The following is a 22,336-nucleotide window of genomic DNA, read 5'->3' on the forward strand; positions in this document are numbered from 1 at the left end:
ATCTTTATCTATTTTGTGCCTATCAACCTAGGTTTATAATTATTGCAACATGCAATTGTCTTTTAATGACATTAAAAAGAAAAGGAATTACAAACAAAATATACCTTTATGCTAACTAACTTTTATATTTATCTATGTAGTTACATTTCCCGGTGTTTATTTCTTCATGTGCTGTTGGGTTGCCATCTAATGTCCCTTTATTTCATTTTGAAAGACTCCCTTTAGCACTTGTAGGACAGATAGCTAGTTACAAATTCACTTTTTGTATTTCTGGAAAGACTTTGGTTTTTCCTTCATTTTTAAGGGATCATTTTGCCAAGTAATTTTTATTTGACAGTTTGGGTTTTGTTTTGTTTTTTGTTTGTTTCTTTTGGTACTTTGAACATGTCATCCACGATCTTCTGGCCTCCATTGTTTTATATTAGAAATAAGATGTTATCCCTGACCACTGTGGCTCACTTGGTTGAGCATAGTCCCACAAAAAGAAAGGTCACTGGTTTGATTCTTGGTCAGGGCACGTATCTGGGTTGCAGACCCAGTCCCTAGTAGGGGCACATGTGAGAGGCAGGCAATTGATGTTATACTCACACATCAATGTTTCTCTCCCTTTTTCACTCCCTTCTTCTCTCTCTACAAATAAAGAAATAAAATCTTCTTTAAAAAAGATTAAGGTGTTAATCTTATTAGGATCCCCTGTAAATGATGAGTTATTTCCCTTCTGCTTTTATCAAAATTCTCTTCGTCTTTAGCTCTTGTCAATTTGATTGTGATGTATATAGGTGTTGATATCTTTGAGTTTATCTTTTTGGAGGTTATTAACCTTCACATTTTAAAAGTTTTTTACCATTCTCCAAATATATATCATCTGTTTCTTTCTCCTACCACCATCTTGCATTCTGTACCTTTCCCCCTTTCTATCACTTGGTATCCCACAGGCCTTTGAGGCTTTGTTTATTTTTCTTCAATTTTTTGTTTCTCCTACCAGACCATCTTAATTATTGGGGCTACCTTTGTGTTTGCTGATTCTTTTTTGCCATTTCAAATATGCTGTTGAACCCCTATAGTGAATTGTTCATTTGTTACTGCACTTTCAACCTCATCATTTCTATTTTGCTCTTTTAACAATTTTTATCCATTTAATGATATCACTTAGGTGACTTCATTGTTCTGATAACTTCCTTCAGTTCTTTAAACATGATTTCCTTTATCTTGTTGAATGTATTTTAAATAGCTAATTTAAAGCTTTTGTCTAGAAAGCCTATTGCCTGGTTTTCCTCAGGCACAGTTTCTGTTTATTCTTTTCTTTGATCCATAATATGAGATCTGCTCAGAAAGTATCCAGCCATGTGATAGAAAAAATGAAGACATTTCTTGAGAACGATACAAGAAACATTGTGTATAGACAATGATACCTCAGTCCCCTTCAAAGGAGGCACCTTGGGACCTCACACAGTTTTCCCAATTGTCATAAACTGCCTTGTTGTATATTCCCGAATCTCATCAATGGTCTGAAATCTCTTCCCCTTCAAAGATAACTTTAGTTTTGGGAAAAGCCAGAAGTCACAGGGCACCAAATCTGGGCTGTAATGGGGCTGAGTCACCTGGGTGATTTGATGTTTCACAAAAAAAACTCTGCCGAAGAGATGATGCATGAGTGGGTACATTGTCATGATGAAGCTGCAGATCACCAGTTGCCCATTGCTGCAGCCTTCTGAGTCATCCAAATAGTTTCCATGGAGGAATGTTTAAGCTTAATGCAAGATTTGATGCAGATTTGTCACTCTGCTCTGTCAGTCATTTTGAATGTGATGTCCACACAGTACACATGCTCAATCATGTGTACTGTCTCCACCGACTAGTACAGTGAAGTCATCATTGTTCACACATGCATATTCCAGTCCACTCTCCTTGGCTGCCAGGTTACATTGATGTCATGCAAACCGTTCTCACTGTATTAACAATGGTGGACTTTCAGACACGCTTTGGTATAGTGTTTGGTTTCAGTCTTTATCATTGTAGAAGACTGGATTTGCGACTATTATAAATTGATAACTCTAGAAATCAGGTTCTCTTCCCTTTCCAGGATTTGTTGTTATGTTGGGCTTATTGTAGTTGTGTGTTTAGTGACTTTTCTGAACTAACTGTATAAACTCCCTTTTTTTGGGGGAGGGGGGTCCTGTGTGGCCATTGAAGTCTCTTCTGTTAGCTTAGCAATCAGCTAACAATTGGACAGAGATTTCCTGAAATCTGTGGAGCCGATAACTCTTCCAGCTTTTGCCATGGGCCCATACTCAGGCAGGCAGTTTACAACTCTGCCTTAGCATTTACTTTCTACTTCCAAAGAGCCTCAGTGTCATCAGTAGATGAGAATTTAGGTCCTTTTCAGGTCTTTTCTAAGCATGCTCACAGCCTTGAGCTTGAACATGACCTAGATTCTCAAGAATGTCAGAGCATCTCACTCCTCAGCCTTTTTCCCCAAGCTTACTTAATCTGTTGTTTGCCCCTGGCAGCAGTGGCTAAGATATTAGCCAGTGAAAGTTTCCAGTGAATCCCTCCAAAGAAAGCAGCTTTTAGCATTAAACTAGTTGAGTTAAGCAAAATAAAGACACACCTTTTGAACTGGTAGTCCAAGAAACTGCCAGACAGGTTAGAGCATATAATTGAAATTCTTTGCAAATCAGTTCATTCTTTTCTCTTCAGTGTTAAGAATACAGCTGTTATTTTTATAAGTAGTGGTGATCTGTGGAACAAGGAATAGGATGGGGGTAAGTTCAAGTACCACAAAGGTTGCTGTTCTTATGAAGATTCAGTTCTTTTTCTTGAATACATGTCCCCATGGTATGGTAAACCTCTGGTTAATTTACAGACTTCTGAAAAAGTTCTGATTTTGCTCATTTTGTTTTTTGGTTCTTTTATGCAAAGGTGGAATTTGGAGTTTCTTACTCTCCCATTTTCATTGACATTACTCCAGTTTTTTTTAAATCAAATTAAGTTCTTTTCTCAGACTTGTTAATAATTTGTATTTATTTAAAATATTGTCAAATATTATCAAATACTTTTTTCTATATCAATTAAGATGATTGTAAAAAAGATGATTGTATGCTTTCACCTTTATTTCCTTAATGAGGTGAATTACATTTATTGTTTTTTCGAATAATAAATTACCTTGCTTTCCTGGAATAAATCCATTTTATTTTATTTGCTAATATTTTGATTAGGATATTTGCTTTTATCTTTATGAGAGAAATTGGCCTGTGATTTTCTTTCCATGTAATGTATTTGTCAGGATTGGTATCAGTCACATGCTGGACTTATAAAATATGGATTGCTTCTTTTTTTTAACTTTTTACTTTGAAATAATGTTAGATTTCATGGGAAGTTCCAAAGACAACACAGAGAGGTCTTATGTACTTCTCACCCAAGTTCCCAAATAGTTATATCTTATGTCCCTACAATTCAATTTCAAAACCAAGAGGTTGAAATTAGTACAATGGCTGTGTGTAGTTGGATGCCATGTTATCACGTGCAGATTTATGTCACAGCCACTGCAATTAGAACTATTCAAGATACAGAACACAGGAATATCACTCATATTTATCTTCACACACACCCCTTTCCCATAATCCTTTAACCTCTGACCACTACTAAGTTATTCTGTCTCTATAGTTTTGTCATTTTGAGAATGTTATATGAATGGAATTATTCATTATGTGACCTCATGAGATTGAATTATTTTATATCTTTTATTTTTTAATTGAGGTATAATAGACATATAGGATTATATTGTATTAGTCTCATGTACAACATAATAATTCAATATTTGTATATGTTGAGAAATGATCACAACAATAAGTCTAATTGACATCTGTTACCATCCACAGTTATAAAAATTTGTATGTTGTAAGACCCTTTAAGATTTACTCTGCTAGGAACTTTCAACTATGCCATACAGTATTATTAACTATAGTCACCAATGTGTACATTACATCCCTATGGGTTGTGTATTTTGTAACTGGAAATTGGTACATTTTGACCCCCAACAGTCATTTCACGCACCCTCATACCCCACCTCTGATTAGCCACAATATGTTTGCTTTATCTTTAAGCTTAGGCTTTTTTTGTTTTTGTATTTTTAGATTCCACTAAAAAAGTGAGGTATTATATAAGATCATATAGTATTTGTCTTCCTCTGTTTAACTTACTTTACTTCATATAATACCCATCAGGACCAACCATGTAGTGGCAAATGATAAGATTTGCTTTTTTATGCCTAAGTAATATTCCATTGTTTAGATATAGCACAATTTCTTTATCCATTCATCCATCCATGTACATTTAGGTTGTTTCCATACCTTAACTAGTATAAATAATGCTGCAGTGAACATGGAGGTGCATATATCCTTTCCAAGTTGTGTTTTTGTTTTCTTTGAATAGATAACTGGAAATGGGATTGAAGGTCATATGAGAGTTCTATTTTTTATTATTTGAGGGACGTCCATACTGTTTTCCACAAGGCTGCACCAGTTTACAATCCCACCAACAGTATGTGAGGATTCCCTTTCTCCACATCCTTGTTGACACTTCTTTGTTGATTTGTTGATGGTAGCCATTTTGACAGGTGTGAGGTGATATCTCATTGTGTTTTCAATATGCATTTTCTTTATGATTAGTCATATTGAGCATTCTTTTATTCATCTGTTGGTAAATGTCTATTTGAGGCCTGTCCCAATTTTTTAATTGGGTTATGTTTTTGGTGTTAAGTGTTGTGAGTTTGTAATATACTTTTAATATTAACCCTTATTTATTTGATGTATCATTGGTGAATATCATCTCGCATGCAGCAGATTGTCTTTTTGTTTTGTTGATGGTTTTCTTTGCTGTACAAAAATTTTTTAGCTCAATGTAGTCCCATTGGTTTATTTTTAATTTGTTTCCCTTGCCCAGGAAGGTATATCTAAAAAAAAAAAAATAGGTGTGGGTTTATTTCTGGGCTGTCTGTTTCATTGATCTATGTATTTGTTTAGACACCAGCACCATCCTGTTTTGATTACAGTAGCCTTGCAGTATAGTTTGATATCAGGTAGCATGATACCTCCAACTTTGTTTTCTTTCTCAAAATTACTTTGGCTGTTAGAGGTCTTTTGTGGGGTTTTTACATAAATTTTAGGGTTATTTGTTTGTTGGTATTTTCATAGGTATTGCATTGAATCTGTAGATTGTTTTGGGTATTATGGACATTTTAACAATGTAATTCTTCTTATCTGTGAATAAAGTATATCCCTTCGTTTATTTGTATCTTCAATGTTTTTCTTCAATGTCATACACCTTTCTGAGTAGAGGTCTTTTACTTCCTTAATTTTTTCCCTAGGTATTTTATATACAATTCACAAATGGGATTGTTTCCTTATTTCTCTTTAAAAATCACAAAGAAAATTAAATTTTAACTTAATTATGTAAAAAAATATTTAAATTTAAATTTTCTACATATCTTCTGTTATTGACTTCTGTTTATATATAGTTTTGTGGGGTTTTCTTAAGTTTACAGTTTTGGAGAATTTGGGAGAACATTTAATTAACTTTATTTATTATTACTGACAGTTTTGGTTTTAAATTTATGAACTTAGCATTTGCTTTCTATTTGTCCTTCATAGTTCTTTTTTCTTCTCTTTCCACTCTTACTTTTTTTGAATTGATTAACTTTTATTTATTTTTATTTTTTAGTATATTTTATTGATTATGCTATTATAGTTGTCCCATTTTTTTTCTCCCATTTATCCCTCCTCCACTCTGATCTACCACACCCTCCAGCATCCCTCTCCCCACTTAGTTCATGTCCATAGGTTGTACATATAAGTTCTTTGGCTTCTCTATTTCCTAGACTATTCATAACCCCCCACCATCTATTTTATGCCTAACAATTATGCTTTTTATTTCCTGTACCTTTTCTTCCATTCTCCCCCTCCCCTCTGATAACCCTCCATGTAATCTCCATTTCTGTGAATATGTTCCTGTTCTAGTTCTTTGCTTAGTTTTTGTTACTGTTTTTTAAGTTCAGTTGTATTGATAGTTTTGAGTTTGTTGTCATTTCACTGTTCAGAGTTTTCAATCTTTTTCTATTTCTTAGATAAGTCTCTTTAACTTTTCATATAATAAATGCTTGGTAATGATTAATTCTTTTAACCTGGCGTTATATGGGAAGCACTTTTAACTGCCCTTCCATTCTAAAGGTAGCTTTGTTGGATAGAGTAATCTTGGATGTAGGTCCTTACCTTTTATTACCTCAAACACTTCTTTCCAGCCCCTTCTTGCCTACAAAGTTTCTTTTGAGAGATCAGCTACTAGTCTTATGGGGAGAGAGTTACCTTGGTAGGCTGTACAAAGTGAAATAAAGCAAATTTGTAGGTAACTCTCTCATTTTCTCTTGCTGCTTTTAATATTCTCTCCTTATCTTTAATCTTGGGTGACTTAATTATGATGTATCTTGGTGTGTTCCTCCTTGAGGCCAATTTCTTTGGGATTCTTAGCTTCCTGGACTTCCTGGAATTCTATTTCCTTTGCCAAATCGGAGAAGTTTTCCTTCATTATTTGTCCAAATAAGTTTTCAATACCTTGTTCTTGCTCTTCTCCTTCTGCCATCCCTATGATTCTGATGTTGGATCACTTAAAGTTGTTCCTGAGGTTCCTAAGCCTCTCCTTATTTTTATTTTTATTTTTTTTTTGCATTCTTGATTCTTTATTCTGTTCTGATTGAATGTTTATTTCTTCCTTCTGTTGCAAGTTGTTGATTTGAGTCCCAATTTCCTTCCCTTTATTGTTGGTCCCTGTATATTTTGCTTTATTTCACTTTGTATAGCTTTCATTCCTTCATTTTGTGACTGAACTCAATCAATTCTATGAGCATCCTGTTTACCAGTGTTTTGAACTCTGTGTCAGATAGATTGGCTATCTCCTTGTCACTTTGTTCTTTTTTTGGACTTATGATCTGTTCTTCCCTTTGGGCCATATTTCTTTGTACCAGCTCACCTATTACGTTGTAAGGAGTAGAACCTTAGGTATTCCCCAGGCCAGGGAACCCACTTCTTTGTGTTGCAGCTCTGTATGTTGGTGAGTGGTCAGTGAGGAAACAATGTCGCTTGCTTGGCTCTCTCCCTGCTTGAGAGAGCTTATTAATGGAAGGGGTCATGGAGATCAAATACTCAACTCTTAAGGTCAGGAGACCTGAGTTCTAGTTTTAGCATCACTATTAAATATATGATGTAGGCTTCAGGATTTTTTTAATTATTTAACTCACACAAAAAGTGAAATTATATGCTTTTTGTACCTTAGAGATAAAAGTCTGTATGTTAAAACATTCCATAAACTGAGAAATCCTAAAATAAAGTAGAATTCTAGTCTTATTCTAACCTGCTTTGGGAACTTCCTGTCATTTTCAAAGTTTTCGTCTACATTTAAATTCTTTTTTAGTTCTTTTGTAAGTAGACACCAAATGAAGATAAGTATATGTCCCAGTTAACCTTGATGCTGTTACTATTAAGTTGATTCTTTCTTCAAGAGCTTATCTAATATTCTCCCTAACTAGTTTTTGTTTGTCCTGTATATATTTGTAAAGATTTTAAGTACTATGTGTGTAACCTCTCATAAAATATTGCTGTGAAATGATATAATGGAGAGATGAGCTTTTAGGAAATGGTGCCCTAGGCTTATGACATGGTGGTAAATGATCATAAATAGAGTATATAGCTCATATGGATAAATTGCATAAGGAAAATATCATGGTTGAAAGCTAGTTTTTTATTTTACTGATATTTCCATGTCAAATAGGGGAAATAGAAATTTTTATCATCATCATTCTTAACCTCTTCTGAGTGTCAGATATTGTCTTATGTGCTATATACATCAGGTAGCTTACTTAACCTTCACAAGAACCCTAAGTTAATAACATTTTCTTCATTTTACAAAGGATGTTTGATTATCAGCATTTGTAATATATTTAGTTAAATCACATGTAGCTGCCATTTTTTAGGGCAAAAACATTCAAATGTTAGAAATTTAACATAGTTCAACCAGTGTAAGTAAATTAGACGTTAATCCACCAATGGGATTTCTTAACCTCCTTAAATTGCTGGAATGGTCAAACCCAAATAATTTCTCCCAGAATTTTCCAGGACTTTTATTAGTGACAGTGTTTACAGCACATTTTAGCAATAAATAGAGGATGACAAATATACAAATAGTAGAAATATTAGATGAAAAGTGAAAATAAAAGTTATTTATGATTATTTTATAATTGCCTGACATAAGGTGGTGATAGTCTCTTTTTTTTTCGATTTCTGAAACAACAGTTATATATTTTAAATCTAATAAGCTGGGTCAAATAAATTGTTTGTAAAAATAGTGATTCAAATACGTGATTGATGAAAGTAGGGTTTTAATGACTTGTTGGGTAATTCAAACAAGTAATTTTCCACCATAAATATTATAACAAAGAAACTCTTTTAAAATGAAATAGTTCCTTCTCTTCTCCCCTACCCCCACTGCTGATAATATTCCACAGTGTGTACTGGAGACTTGGATTTTATTCCTGTTCTTGTTTCTCTCCTGGGGCTGCAATGAATAAAATAAGAAGTAAAATCACTATCCTGCATCCTTATTGCCACAGGCTGTTCCCTTGTCAGATTTCATAAGCTAGATGGGCCTGGTTAGTATTGGGATTGGAAGACCTCAAAGAAAACAAAGTATGTGTAACATGTATCTTCTGTGCAGCCAGTATTTCATCTTCTTTAAACACTTCTCCTACAGTCACTGTTGCACTTTTCTCTTTACTATTTGATTGATTTTTTTGCTGTAGGAAGAAAAAAAAAAAACAGTTCTTAAAAGCAAATGCATTTCTAGTAATTTAAATCAATGCATTTATTTTCCCTTTTCAAATTGGAAAGATTATTTAGTTTGAAAGGTATTTGGCTATATTCTTGAAGAGACTATTCCAACCAGCAATGCTTTATTGTCTAAAATTTTACTTTCTCAGGGACTTCTCATTGTATTTACCCCTGCAGAGTGTTCCCTGTTACAGTTTGAGGAATAGTGTTGCCCTCATTTTACAAATGCTATACAACACTTGAACTTACTTTTAAAATATATATAATATAATTGAGTGAAGATTCACAACTTAGAATTCTTTTCTTGTCACCCTTAAAACCTAAATTATCTATATATTCTAATTTTAAATTTTAATTTAAAAGTCTCAAATACCAGTTTTAATTAGCATATATACGTATAATATACAATGTATATAATTGAGTTCCAAATGCACTGATATTTTAACCATGAGTAGACCCAATCTACCTAAATCTGCTCTTCCCCAAACACAAACACATCTTTCATAATACCAGATGGTACATATGCATGCTTGCACACACACACACACACACACACACACACCTGTGTTCTTTAACAGACTGGTTTGTCCTTTTTCCTTCCTATTAAGGAACCTTTTTAAAAAAATAACTAATGACATTTTACACAGAACTTCACTATATGCAAGACAGATTTTTTTTAAAGCTGAGTTTCTCTGATTAAGCTCAAAATCAGGGGGACTGGATTCGTATCTATTTGGACTCTTTCTCACCCTGTGAGGCAAAAACTTGTTTACCCTCCTCAGTTTTACATTCATCAATATACATAAAAATTTTGAAAGAGTAATGGTGATTGAAGAAAAGTGAGTAAACAATGAACAGAACAGAAACAAAATCAGTTACTTTGAGAAAACAAGTACTTGAATATAGATAGTAAGTATGTAACTCTAAAAGGGAGAGAATTATTTAAATGAGAAAGAAGTACATATATCTTCCACCAGGAAAGCAACTTCCATAAAGCTGTTTCTGTATAAAAATATTGATCATAGCACTTTGAACTATGCGCATGAATCCAAAAAGTTCAGCAATGACTCTTGGTTTTTTATTCTGCTCTTACTCCAAATCCACTTCATTTCTGATGACCCAAACCAAAATTAAATCCCCAATGTCACAGCAATCAGTTAAAGATGCATGGTATAACCTCCCTTATGAAATAAAAATGGTCATTTATTTATATTATAGAGTATTCCAGCATTGATCTAATATGTAATTTAGTGCCATTTAAGATAATCTTCCCTGTATGTCATCAATGTTTTTTTCAGGGAGTAGCTTTTCAAGTACTTTGGTGTTACTCGTCTTAAACCAGCCCTCTTTATCAAAATTTTAGAATACACCATGGGTTGGTAAATTTTAAAAAATTGACTTTTTGAAGGGAAAAGTCCTCAATTTGTAGTCTTTGCCAATTTTAGCACTAATTATTCCTGTCATGATTTAAAATTATGAACATGAATTCTGTGAAAGAAGAGTTCAGAAAAGAGTTCAGTAGCTTACCATTACATAATATGTATACCTTCTAGCTACAAAAGATGTGAATATCCCCAAAGGCATAATAATACAATGTAGTAAAATAGGAAGTGATGAGTTTTGAGTATTACCTTTTTAGCATTTAATTTAGTATTAAAAACTTGTTTGTTGATTGATCTTTAATTCCCTAAAACTGCCTAGATGCATGTTTTATTTTTAAGAACAGGTTTTGTTTTTTAAAGCTTTTTAATGTAGTTAATTGATAATAGCTGAAGACTCCAGTGACTGTCTCTATTACCCAGCAATTAACTATTTGTACATCATTAATATCAGCTTTTCACTGAATAGTTCATCATTCATTACCGTATTTTTGCTGTGTATAATGTGCACTTTTTTGCCCAAATATTTGAGGGAAAAATAAGGATGTGCATTATACATGGGTAGTACTAATTCCATATCCACATCAGTGTTTTTAATTCTTTTATTTATGCTTATGCATTAAAAGTGTAACTCTGAAAAGCAATAATGATATCTGTATGCAACATAATACTCTGGAATACAATAACCAGTTTTGTTTCTAAATATAAATAAGTTAAAAATTGAATTAAAAAGTTAAAATAAAAGTTTTTTTATTGCCTGAAAGGTTGGGCCAAAAACCATGGGTGCACATTCTACACAGGAGTGCATTCTACACAGCAAGTATGGTAGTTTACCCTTTTTAAAATTGTTTTACATATGTTTTTCTGAAACATTTTTATATTTTCAAAATAATTTGACTATGATACATTTAGGTCTAGAATATCTGCTGTCCAAAAGGAAAATTAGAATGTTGCCTATTAAAAAAATCATTTATTTTGCTCAGCTAACATTTTGTATTAAAAATGTTTATCACATAAGCAAAGCTTCAAGGATAAAAGGAAAACTCTTACTAAATACTGTTTCTGATAATTACAGAATGGATAACAGAGAAGACACTCTGATTAATGGATTTTTATATGATGCTGTTAAAAGTACATTGCAGGAATCTATTGGTCATGTGACAGAAAGGGCCAGTGATTTGGGAGCTCAAAAAACTAAGATATTTGTTCACTATTTATGTGTTTGATATTCTTGCTTTATTAAAATCCTATTTGAAGTCTGCCAAAATCACTTTCTACAAATATTAAGCTGTATTTTGTGAGATTCTTTTAGAGGCGCAACTTGTGTGATAACATTAGTGTACAAAAAATACCAAATCTCTCAATATTTCCAATTTTCTGAATTTAAGCCCTTTCCCTACAGCTCTGTGAGAAGTCTATTCTTCAGGGCATGATCCCTTTCCCAATGATCTCTCCAAAGAGACACTCATTCTGGGGTTGTTGCATTGCTGGTTATCTGAGAACGCCCTTTAATTCCTTTGAAGCAGGTCTCACTTGCTTGTTCTGCTCAGGCCATTGTGCTGTCTGTAGTTGATCCACTGCCGTCTGCCTTTTCTCTTGCTGCCACTCTCAAGCTTGCCTCCAGGAACAGCCGTTGAACTTCCTGTTGTGCTGCATGCAGAACCAAAAAATCCACAAAACTTTCTACCTTTCCCAATTTTAGGAACTCTCACCCCCGACACACACACAAAATTGTCTTGTTTTTTATTTTGTCTCTTCCATTTACACTGGAATTTTCTTTTTCCACCCTTTTCACACACAAATGGAACCTAATGGCTTCAATAAGCACTAGATTGTTCTGAACTAGGAAACTTCTTTAAGCTGTAAAAAATACACAATATAGCAGGTTTTCAAATCCTGCCATATTAAACATTTGGTAACCTATGGTGTTATAGAAGTTTTCTCTGAGCAAGAAAGATTATAATCATAGTCTTGACTCAGAGTATTATAGACTAAAGTAAAGCAAAAGAATAAAATAAGCTGAATCTTTGTGTGGACTAAAATATGTACATGAGATTAGTATATGTTTGTATACATCACATTTATGCATATATTAAAGGATGTGTATGAATAGACAAAGAATACCATGAGAATTAAATGAAATAAATATATAAAATGGGTAGACACATCATAGCTCTTCAATAAATATTCTTAATTAGATAATTTTCTGAAAAATTTTTCTTGCTGGATTTGTGATTAAGGTGGGTGTTTATTGGTAAGTTTTATTTTATTGACATACTCTAATGCTATCTTTAGTTTTATAATATCTTGCAAAGACTATTTCATAAATAGATTGAGAAATGTTCTTAAAAATCATATCTCTTATGATGGCTATTTAACTTTTTAGTTTGAAATTTATTTTCTTCTTAGAAACTTTTTACAATGGAAACAGTTTATAATAAATTTGAAGAATGTCAAGACAATGTTAATAATTAAGTCTTTAAAGTAGGTCTTTTGGTAAGCCTGAGCATCGTGTAATTAAGATTGCTACCACACCACCTGCTCTCTTTTGCCTTGAATCTTATCACATCAGTGTTGCTTTGAAATCTGAGAATGCTTTCCACTTCCTGACAATATGCTACATCATATTTCTGATTAGCTGAATACTATTTCCTGTTTCTTTTTCCTGTATCTCTAAATGAACCACTTATGCCTTAGTAGGATTATGATGTTATATAAAACAGATACTTAAATAAATTAGATCTTTTTTGCAAGGGGAAGGTCATTATGGAAAATATGAATCACAGTGTACTAAATGCTTTCCAAAAGTAAAATGTTGATAATATTTAAAATCTACCTAGGTTTACCTATGGAGAGAGAGTTTTTAAAACTCTGCATTTGTTTTTGATCTTCCTTTTATAATGTAAGAGGTTTTTTCTGTATTCTATAGCGTACTTTTGTGTTTTGTATTAAATCTTTTGCATTCAGTCTTACTAATATAAATAACTGTTTTTAGAAAAAAAACTGATATATAAAATTCTTGTATGATGATTACTTGGTCACTTATATGTATTGCTCCTCCATTATAAACCACCTGACGGTTGCGTTCATGTCCCTTTTGTCTTTATGTACACTGCAGTGTCTATTTATAGGGTGTTAATTGAATTGAACTCAGTTGTTGAATAAAACTGATCCCACTAATTTACTTCACTCCATTACTCAATACCCATTACATATTTTATCCTTTATGTGTTTGTTTTTTCAAAGGAAAATCTTATTTCCATCATTTTTTAAAATTTTACTTTGTTGTTCAAGTACAGTTTCCTGCCTTTTACCCCCATCCCAGCCCACCCCCCCCAGCCCTCCTCATATGCCTCCTGTTTCCACCCCCTCCCCCTAGTTATTGTCCATGTGTCCTTTATATTTGTTCCTGCAAACCCTTCCCCCTTTCCCCTGAAATTCCCTCCCCTCTCCCCTCTGGTCACTTTCAGCCTGTTCTCAAGTTCAGTATCTTTGGTTATATTTTGCTTGTTTCTTTGTTTTGTTGATTAGGTTTCTGTTAAAAGTGAGATCATATGGTATTTGACTTTCACCGCCTGGTTTACTTCCCTTAGCATAATGCTTTCCAGCTCCATCCATGCTGTTGCAAAGGGTAGGAGCTCCTTCTTTGTTACTGTTGCATAGCATTCCATTGTGTAAATGTACCATAGTTTTTTGGATTCATTCATTTACTGATGGGCACCCAGGTTGCTTCCAGCATTTGACTATTATAAATTGTGCTGCTATGAACATTAGAGTGCATAGGTTCTTTTGGATTGGTGTTTCAGGGTTCTTAGGATATAATCCTAGCAGTGGAATTGCTGGATCAAAAGGCAGATCCATTTAAGTTTTCTGAGAAAATTCCATACTGTTTTCCATAGTGGTTGTACCAGTCTGCAATCCCACTGACAGTGCACTAGGGTTCCCTTTTCTCCATAACTTCTCCAGCACTTGTTTGTTGCTTTGTTTATGATGGCCATTCTGACTGGTGTGAAGTGGTATCCCATTGTGGTTTTAATTTGCATCTCTCTGATAGCTAGTGATATGAGCATCCTTTCATGTGTCTCTGGATCCTCTGTATGTCCTCCTTGGACAAGTGTCTGTTGAAGTCTTTTGCCCATTTTTTTATTTCCATCATTTTAAAGTTTCTGGGAATATCTTACCATACTCTCAACTAGGAATCACAAGGGCAGGCCTAACTTATTTTGATAATGAATTAGATTCAACTCACTAGACTAGAAAAGTAGTTTTCCAATGTCAATCTTTTAAAAGATGTTCTGATGCAATAATATGATTATTATTGAGAAAATCAATAACTTCCTCTAGCTAAATAAAATGCCCATGAGGGCAAAATGTGTTCCTGAATGCCTATTTATTATCTTGTCATGTAGATCAGACTATTTTCATAAATGTGATCAGTTCATTCTCCCACATGCTTAATCTGTATATAAAGTTAAATTACATGTAGAAGACCTTTTATCAATGTACTTTGAAAAGTTACTTTTCCGTGAACCCAAAGGTACTCAGTGATTTCTTAAAAGAAAGACACGTTGAATAAAAATAAAAAGTTAACACACTTCAAAAGCGTGCTCAAGATGAGATGGTAGGCCACTGTGTCTAGAACATAGTGGTAGTTTAATGTGGAAACCAGGTGGGTAACAAAATGTAGAAGCATTTTAATGTCAAACTAAGAAATTTAAATTTTATATGTCATGGGAAATCTTTGGATTTTGAACCAATAGGAGCGGGGTATTGATGGCACTTTATATAGATGACTGTAGCAGTGATAGACTGTAACTGTGGAGTAGAAAAGAAAGAAATTTTAGAAATGATACAGAAATTAAATTGAGATTTGCCTCTATAGTAACTAGTAAATAGTGGAGCCAGTACTCAAATGGTCTGACTCTAAAACCAATATAATATCCATTCTCTACAACATAAATGTATTGTATTATAATTATTTATATGTCTATGTATTAGAAAAGAGAACCATGTCTTTTCATGTTTACATCCCAATGTCTTAGCACAGTGTCTACAAAAATAGTAGGTACTTCTTTGTTCAATTAATAAACATTTATCGAGCACATACTAGGCATTGTGCTAGAATATGCATATGGTTCAGCTCTAATAGATATTGCCAGTTTTTCCAAGTAATTATAATCAGTTTACACATCTATCACCAGTTTGAAAGTTCCTGTTGCTCCATATACCTGCCAACACTTGGTATTATATGACCTTTTTTTTTTTTTTCATTTAGCTCTTCTGTTGTTATCCCATTGTTTTAGAAACAGTCTTTTAAAATCGAGGTGACATTCACACAACATAAAGTTAACCTTTTAAAGTGAATAATTCAGTAGCACTTAGTACATTCAATGTTATACAATCACCACTTCTGTGTAGCTCCAGAACATTTCGTCACCCCAAAGGAAACTGTATCTTTTAAGCAGGTGCTCCCCATTCCTTACCTTTGTCCCTACCAGCCCATAGCAACCACCAATTTTCACTCAATCTTTGTGGATTTACCTGTTTTGGATGTTTCTCTTTTTAAAAAAGATTTTATTTATTTATTTTTAGAGAGAGTTGAAGGGAGGGAGAGAGAGGGGGAGGAAAAACAAAGATGTGAGAGTAAATTATCAATTAGTTGCCTCTTGTACACTCCCCGACGGGACCCGCAACCCAGGTGTGTGCCCTGCAGGAATCAAACTGGCGATCCTTTGCTTTTCTGGACAGTGCCCAAGCAAATGAGCCACACCAGTCAGGGCCTGGATATTTCTTTTAAATGAAATCATGCAGTATGTAACCTTTTGTTTCTGGCTTCTTTCACTTGGCATGTTTCAATGTTCATCCACAATGAAGCATCATATTTCTCACACATTGTGCCATGTATTGCTACTTTTTATGTCTGAATATGTTTATTCATATTATATGAATAAAATGAAACAATTATCTGTTCTTCAATTGATAGACATTTGGGCTGATTCTACATTTTGGATAATGTGAATGGTGCTATAATGAACATTTATTTACTAGTATTTATTGAGAACCTGTTTTGAATTCTTTTGCGTATTTACTCAAGTGGAATTGCTAGGACATATGGTAATTCTATGTTTAATTTTTTGACAAATGCCCAATCTGTTTTTCTCAGCAGCTGAACCATTTTCACACATCTTCACCAACACTTGTTATTTTCCACTGTTGTTGTTATAGCCCCCCTAGAGTGTGCAGTGGTATCTCATTGTGGTTTTGATATGCATTCCTCTCATGACTAATAATATTGTGCATTTTTTTTCATGTTCATGTGCTTGTTGGTCATTCATGTATCTTCTTTGGGGAAATGTCCTTTTTGAAATGGGTTGTCATTTTGTTATTAAGTTAATTATATATTCTGCATACTGGACTCTTATCACATAAATGATTCACAAATATTTTCTCCTATTCTATAGGTTTTCTTTTTCACTTTCTTTAAAAATGTCCTTTTATGCACATAATTTTTTTAGTTTTGGTAATGTCCAATTTTTCTAGTTTTGCATTTATGGCTTTAGATACCATAGCTATGAATCCATTGTCCAATTCCAAGTCTATACACATATGTGTGTCTTTTTAAAAATATATTTTATCGGTTATGCTATTACAGTTGTCTGAATTTTTTCTCCCCTTTATCCCCCTCCTCCTTGCATTGCCCCCCACCCTCCAGCATTCCCCCCACCCCTTAGTTCATGTCCATGAGTTGTACATGTAAGTTCTTCAGCTTCTCCATTTCCTATACTATTCTTAACTTCCCCTTGTCTATTTTGTGCCTGCCAATTATGCTTCTTATTCCTTCCATTTTCCCCCATTCTCTCCCTCTACTGCCCTGCTGATAACCCTCCATGTGATCTCCATTTCTGTGAATCTGTTCCTGTTCTAGTTGTTGGCTTAGTTTGGTTTGTTTGTTTTTTTTAAGTTCAGTTGTTGATAATTGTAAGTTTGTCATTTTACTGTTCTGTTTTGATCTTCTTTTTCTTAGATAATCCCTGTAACATATCATAAAATAAGGGCTTGGTGATGATGAACTCCTTTCAGTTGACATTATCTGGGAAGCACTTTATCTGCCCTTCTATTTCAAATGATAGTTTTGCTGGATAGAATAATCTTGGATGTCAGTCCTTGACTGTCATGACTTGGAATATTTCTTTCCAGCCCCTTGTTGCCTATATGGTTAATAAATCAACTGCTAGTCTTATGGGAATTCCTTTGTAGGTAACTGTCTCTTTTTCTCTTGCTGCTTTGAAGATTCTCTTTATTTTTCATCATGGGTAACTTAATTATGATGTGTCTTGTTGTATTCCTCCTTGAGTCCAATTTCTTTAGAACTCTGGGCTTCCTGGACTTGCTGGAAGTTTACTTCCTTTGCCAGATTGAGGAAGTTTTCTTTCATTATTTGTTCAAATAAGTTTTCAATATCTTGCTCTTCCTGTTCTCCTTCCTGCACCCTCTCCCCCATGATTCTGATGTTGGAACACTTAAGGTTGTTCCAGAGGTTCCTAAGCCTGTCCGCATTTTTTTTTTTTTTGCATTCTTGTTTCTTGGTTCTGTTCCAGTTGTATGCTTATCTCTTCCTTTTGTTCCAAATTGTTGAGTCCCAGTTTCCTTCCCTTCACTGTTCCCTGTATATTTTGCTTTATTTCACTTTGTGTAGCCTACATTTCTTCCTTCATTTTGCAACCAAGCTCATTCAATTCTGTGAGTATCCTGATTACCATTGTTTTGAACTCTGCATTAGATAGGTTATCTCCTTGTCACTTAAGTCCTTTTTCTGGAGTTTTGATCTGTTCTTTCCTTTGGGCCATATTTGTCTCTGTACACTTGTTATATGGTAAGGAGTGGAGGCTTAGGTGATCACCAGGGGGAGGCAACCCATGTTGCTGCATTGTGATGCTGTCTGTGGGAGAGGGGTCAGAGAGGAAGCAAATGCTGCTTGTTTCGCTCTCATCCCACTTTCTGTCACTTCCTTTGCTTCCCACTAGCAGATTGTGCCTTTCCAGGTGCTGATTTGCAGGTCGGTGGGTTTGTTTATGTTTTAGGACCCTGTGGTCCTCTCCAAAGAACTCTCCTGTGAGGCTGGGAGTCCCTCCTGCAGCCACAACCCCCACAGATTTTCTACAGCCAGGGGTTTTGAGTCCTTAGTTTCCTGCACTGAGACCGTGGGTTTCACAGTGTCTTGCTCCACCATCTTTCCTCCTGGCTTATCTGCCCTTGAATTTGGAATTGCCTGTGCAGTCCACTGCCTTGCTTTGTGTTGCCCCCTGTCCTCTCAGCCCCAGCTGCCTGTCTCTGCCCCTCCTACTAGTCTGGGTGAATGTTTTTAACTCCTTGGTTTTTGGATTTCTATGCAAATGATTTTCTGGCAGTTCTGGTTCTATGTTTTTAAACTGGTTGCATTCCTTCTTTTGGTTGTATGAGGAGGTGAAGTTGTTTGCCTACATCTCCATCTTGGCCAGAGTCTATATGCATCTGTGTTTATGCCAGTACCACAGTGTTTTGATTACTATATCTCTGTAGTAAGTTTTGAAATCAGGAAACATGACTTCTTCAGCTTCTTTTTCAAGATTGTTTTGGCTATTTGGGTTCCCTTGAATTTCCTTATGAATTTTAGGATGGATTTTTTTATTTGCATAAAATGTCATTGCGATTTAATGGAGATGGCATTAAATTGTAGATCCCTTTGGCAATATTCACATGTAAGAATATTAAGTCTTCTAATCCATGAACATGAGATGTCTTTTTATTTATATCTTCTCTAATTTCTTTCAATAACGTTTTGTAGTTTTCATTGTAGAAATCTTTCACCTCTTTGGTTATTTTATTCTTATATTATTGTAGGAAGAATTGTTTTCATAATTGCCTTTTCATATTGTTAATTATGTAGAGAAATGCAACTAAGTATGTGTGTTGATTTTATACACTGCAACATTGCTGAATTCATTTATTAATTCTAAGAGGTTTTTTGTGGGATCTTTGTGGTTTTTTCATGTAAGATGATATCATCTGCAAACAGAGATAGTTGTACTTCTTCATTTATGATTTAGATTTTTTTTCTTATCTAATTGCAATGGCTAGAATTGCCAGTACTGGGTTGAATATAAGTGGTTATAGTGGGCATCCTTGTCTTCTTTTTTTATCTCAGAAGGCAAGCTTTTGGACTTTTATCATAGTGTGTGATGCTTGCTAGCTGTGGTTTCTCCCACATATAACTTCATTGTGTTCTTTTTATGCCTAGTTTAAATGGTTTTAACATGAAAGACTATTGAATTTGTGGAATGCTTTTTCTACATCAATTGAGATGATCATGTGGTTTCTTTCCTCCTTAATTCTATTAGTATGGTGTATTATGTTGAGTGAGTTTCTTATGTTGAACAGCTCTTGCATTCTTGGCATAAATCCCACTTCATCATAGTGTATAGTGTTTTAATATATTTCTGAAATTGGTTTGCTAGTATTTCATTGAGATTCTACCATCAATATTCAAACTTTGTATTTGTCTTTAGTTTTCTTATGGTGTCTTCATCTGGCTTTGGAATCAGGGTAATACGGACCTCAAAGAATATGTTAGGAAGTATTTTCTCTTCTTCAATTTTTTGGAAAAGTTTGAGAAGGACTGGTGATAATTCTTCTTTAAATGGTAGAATTCACCAGTGAAGTCATTTTGTTACTTTTAACTGAGTCAACCTTTGTTACATGTCTGTCTAAATTTTGTTTTGGCGGGGGGGGGTTAGTTTTGGAAACTGGTTATGCCTAGGAAATTGTCCATTATTTTGGCATACAATTGATCTTAGTAGTCTCTAAAAATTTTAATTTTGAAAAGTTATATAACATCCCCACTTTCATTTCTGACTGTAGTTATTTGCATTTCCTCTCTTATGTCAATCTAGCTAATGTTTTTTCAGTTTTGTTGATCTTTTAAAGAACAAAGCTTTTGTTTCATTGATTTTATTATTTTTCTGTTCTCTATTTCATTTTTATTGATTTCCTTTCTTTTACTAGCCTTTGGGTTCAGTTTGGCCTTTTCATAATTCTGTCAGATGTAAAATTTAAATTATTGATTTCAGATATTTCTTCTTTCTTAAATTAGGCATTTACTGCTATAAATTTTCTTCTGAGCACAGCATTCACTGCATCCCAGCAGTTTTGGTATGTTTTGTTCTATTTTTCACTCATCTTCAAGTATTTCCTAATCTTATATTTTTGACACATTGGTTGTATAAAACTGTGTTTAATTTTCACATACTTGAGGGTTTTCTACTTTTCCTTCTATTATAGATTCTAGTTTCATTCCTTGTTATTGGAGAAGATACTTTATATTTTTCAGTATTTTAAAATGTATTGACACTTGTTTTGTGGCCTAGCATGTAGTTTATCTTAGAGAATGTTTCATGTGCACTTGAGAAGAATGTGTATGTTTTGTTAGGTGAAGTTCAATAGATGTCTGTTAGGTTAGTAATTTTACAGTGTTGTTCAGGTTCTGTATTTCCTTATTGATTTTTTATGTCTATATGGTCTACCCATAGTGAAGTTTCCAACTGTTAATCATAGAACTGTCTGTTTCTTCCTTCAATTCATTTTGTTTGTTCCATGTATTTTAGGCTCTGTTGTTTGAGGGCATATATGTTGTAAGGGTTATGTCTCTCTGATGAATTTGTTCTTTTATAAATACATAATGGCCTTCTTTGTCTCTTCAAACAGTTTTTGACTTAAAGTTTATTTTATCCAATATTAATATAGCCATTCAGCTCTTTTTTCCTGGCTATTTGCATGAAATATCTTTTTCTGTCCTTTCACTTTCAGGCTATTTGTGTCTTGTGATGAAGACAAGCTCTTTGCCTCAATTTTGTAGGTTGCCCCAGACAGGGTAGAATAGATAAGCACAACCATTTGCAAATAAAGTCTGCTCTGCTCCCTCTGGAGCCAGTGGCCCAGGGTCCCACACTGAAAATACAATCTGCTATCTTAAAGATTACCACTGAGAGTGGCAAGAAGTGGGACAAAGGCCAGTAAAAATACTACAAAGCTTTTCTGCCATTTTTTAGGTACCTTTTCCTTGATTCAGCATTTGCTTGATTTCTATAAGCCTTTAGTTTTTCCAGAGTTCTGAAAAAGTTGGTTCAGACAGTTTCTGCTGGTTTTTTCAGTGTTTCAATGTCTGGAAGGACCTGTCTGTGCTATCATTTTGGCTCACGTCGCTCCCTTGAATGAAATTTATTAATACTTTGTAATTCCAAGAAGAAAAAACAAAAGAATAAGTATAAATTGAAGCTACTAAAAAGGAATGATTAAAGGACCAAGACCTTAAAGGAAACAATAGAAAATAGGGTCAGAATCATGGGATAAGAGGCATTAGCTTTGGAGGAAAACCAAAGAAAAAAGAAAAGGATAAAGAATGAGTCAGAGGAAATTTTAGGTGAATGGGTGGAAAGAAGAGCCATAATCTTTATTCACAGGGTTGTTTGTCTGTTTAATTTAGTAAACAACTACTGATTTCTAGCTCTTTGATATTTTTCTGACTACCTTGCTAGTTGTAGCATGGAAGTCCACAGACTAGAAGTGATAATACTTAAAACACAGTAGGAAAGCAAAATAATACACATGTGCAAAGGGATACTTTCAGATAAAAGGAATGACACAGGAGCTGAACAATAAGTAAGGATGAGGAGTTAACCAAACATCTAGAAAAGACAAAAATAGTACATATTTATTTCTGGTAATTATTTTATGCAAAAGCTATCTTTGTCAAAGGAGCCTCTTACTTGTTTTTACTTGATACCTCTAAGCAGCACTTTCTTTGTATCAAGTCTGCTAGATAAACTGGAGCTGAAGACAGAGCAAAACCATCATGATCCAATTGTCTATAATATGGAAAATTATCTTTAAGATTTTATTTATTTTAAGAGAGAGGGCAAGGGAGGGAGAGAAACATCCATCAGTTGCCTCTCACACGCCCTCAAATAGTGACCTGGCCGGCGACCCGAGCATGTGCCCTGACCAGGAATCCAGCTGATGACCTTTCACTTTGCGGGACTATGTCCA

At 34.2% G+C, this 22,336-nt stretch overlaps 1 protein-coding gene across 1 annotated transcript in view; it reads left to right on the plus strand.

Moving 5' to 3' along the window:
* The window catches only part of DNAJC1 (DnaJ heat shock protein family (Hsp40) member C1), a 221,264-nt gene that overhangs the window by 142,412 nt on the left and 56,516 nt on the right, over positions 1 to 22,336 (plus strand). The window lies entirely within an intron of this gene.

The sequence above is a fragment of the Phyllostomus discolor genome, chromosome 1, assembly GCF_004126475.2.
Source record: "Phyllostomus discolor isolate MPI-MPIP mPhyDis1 chromosome 1, mPhyDis1.pri.v3, whole genome shotgun sequence".
Lineage (NCBI taxonomy): Eukaryota > Metazoa > Chordata > Mammalia > Chiroptera > Phyllostomidae > Phyllostomus > Phyllostomus discolor.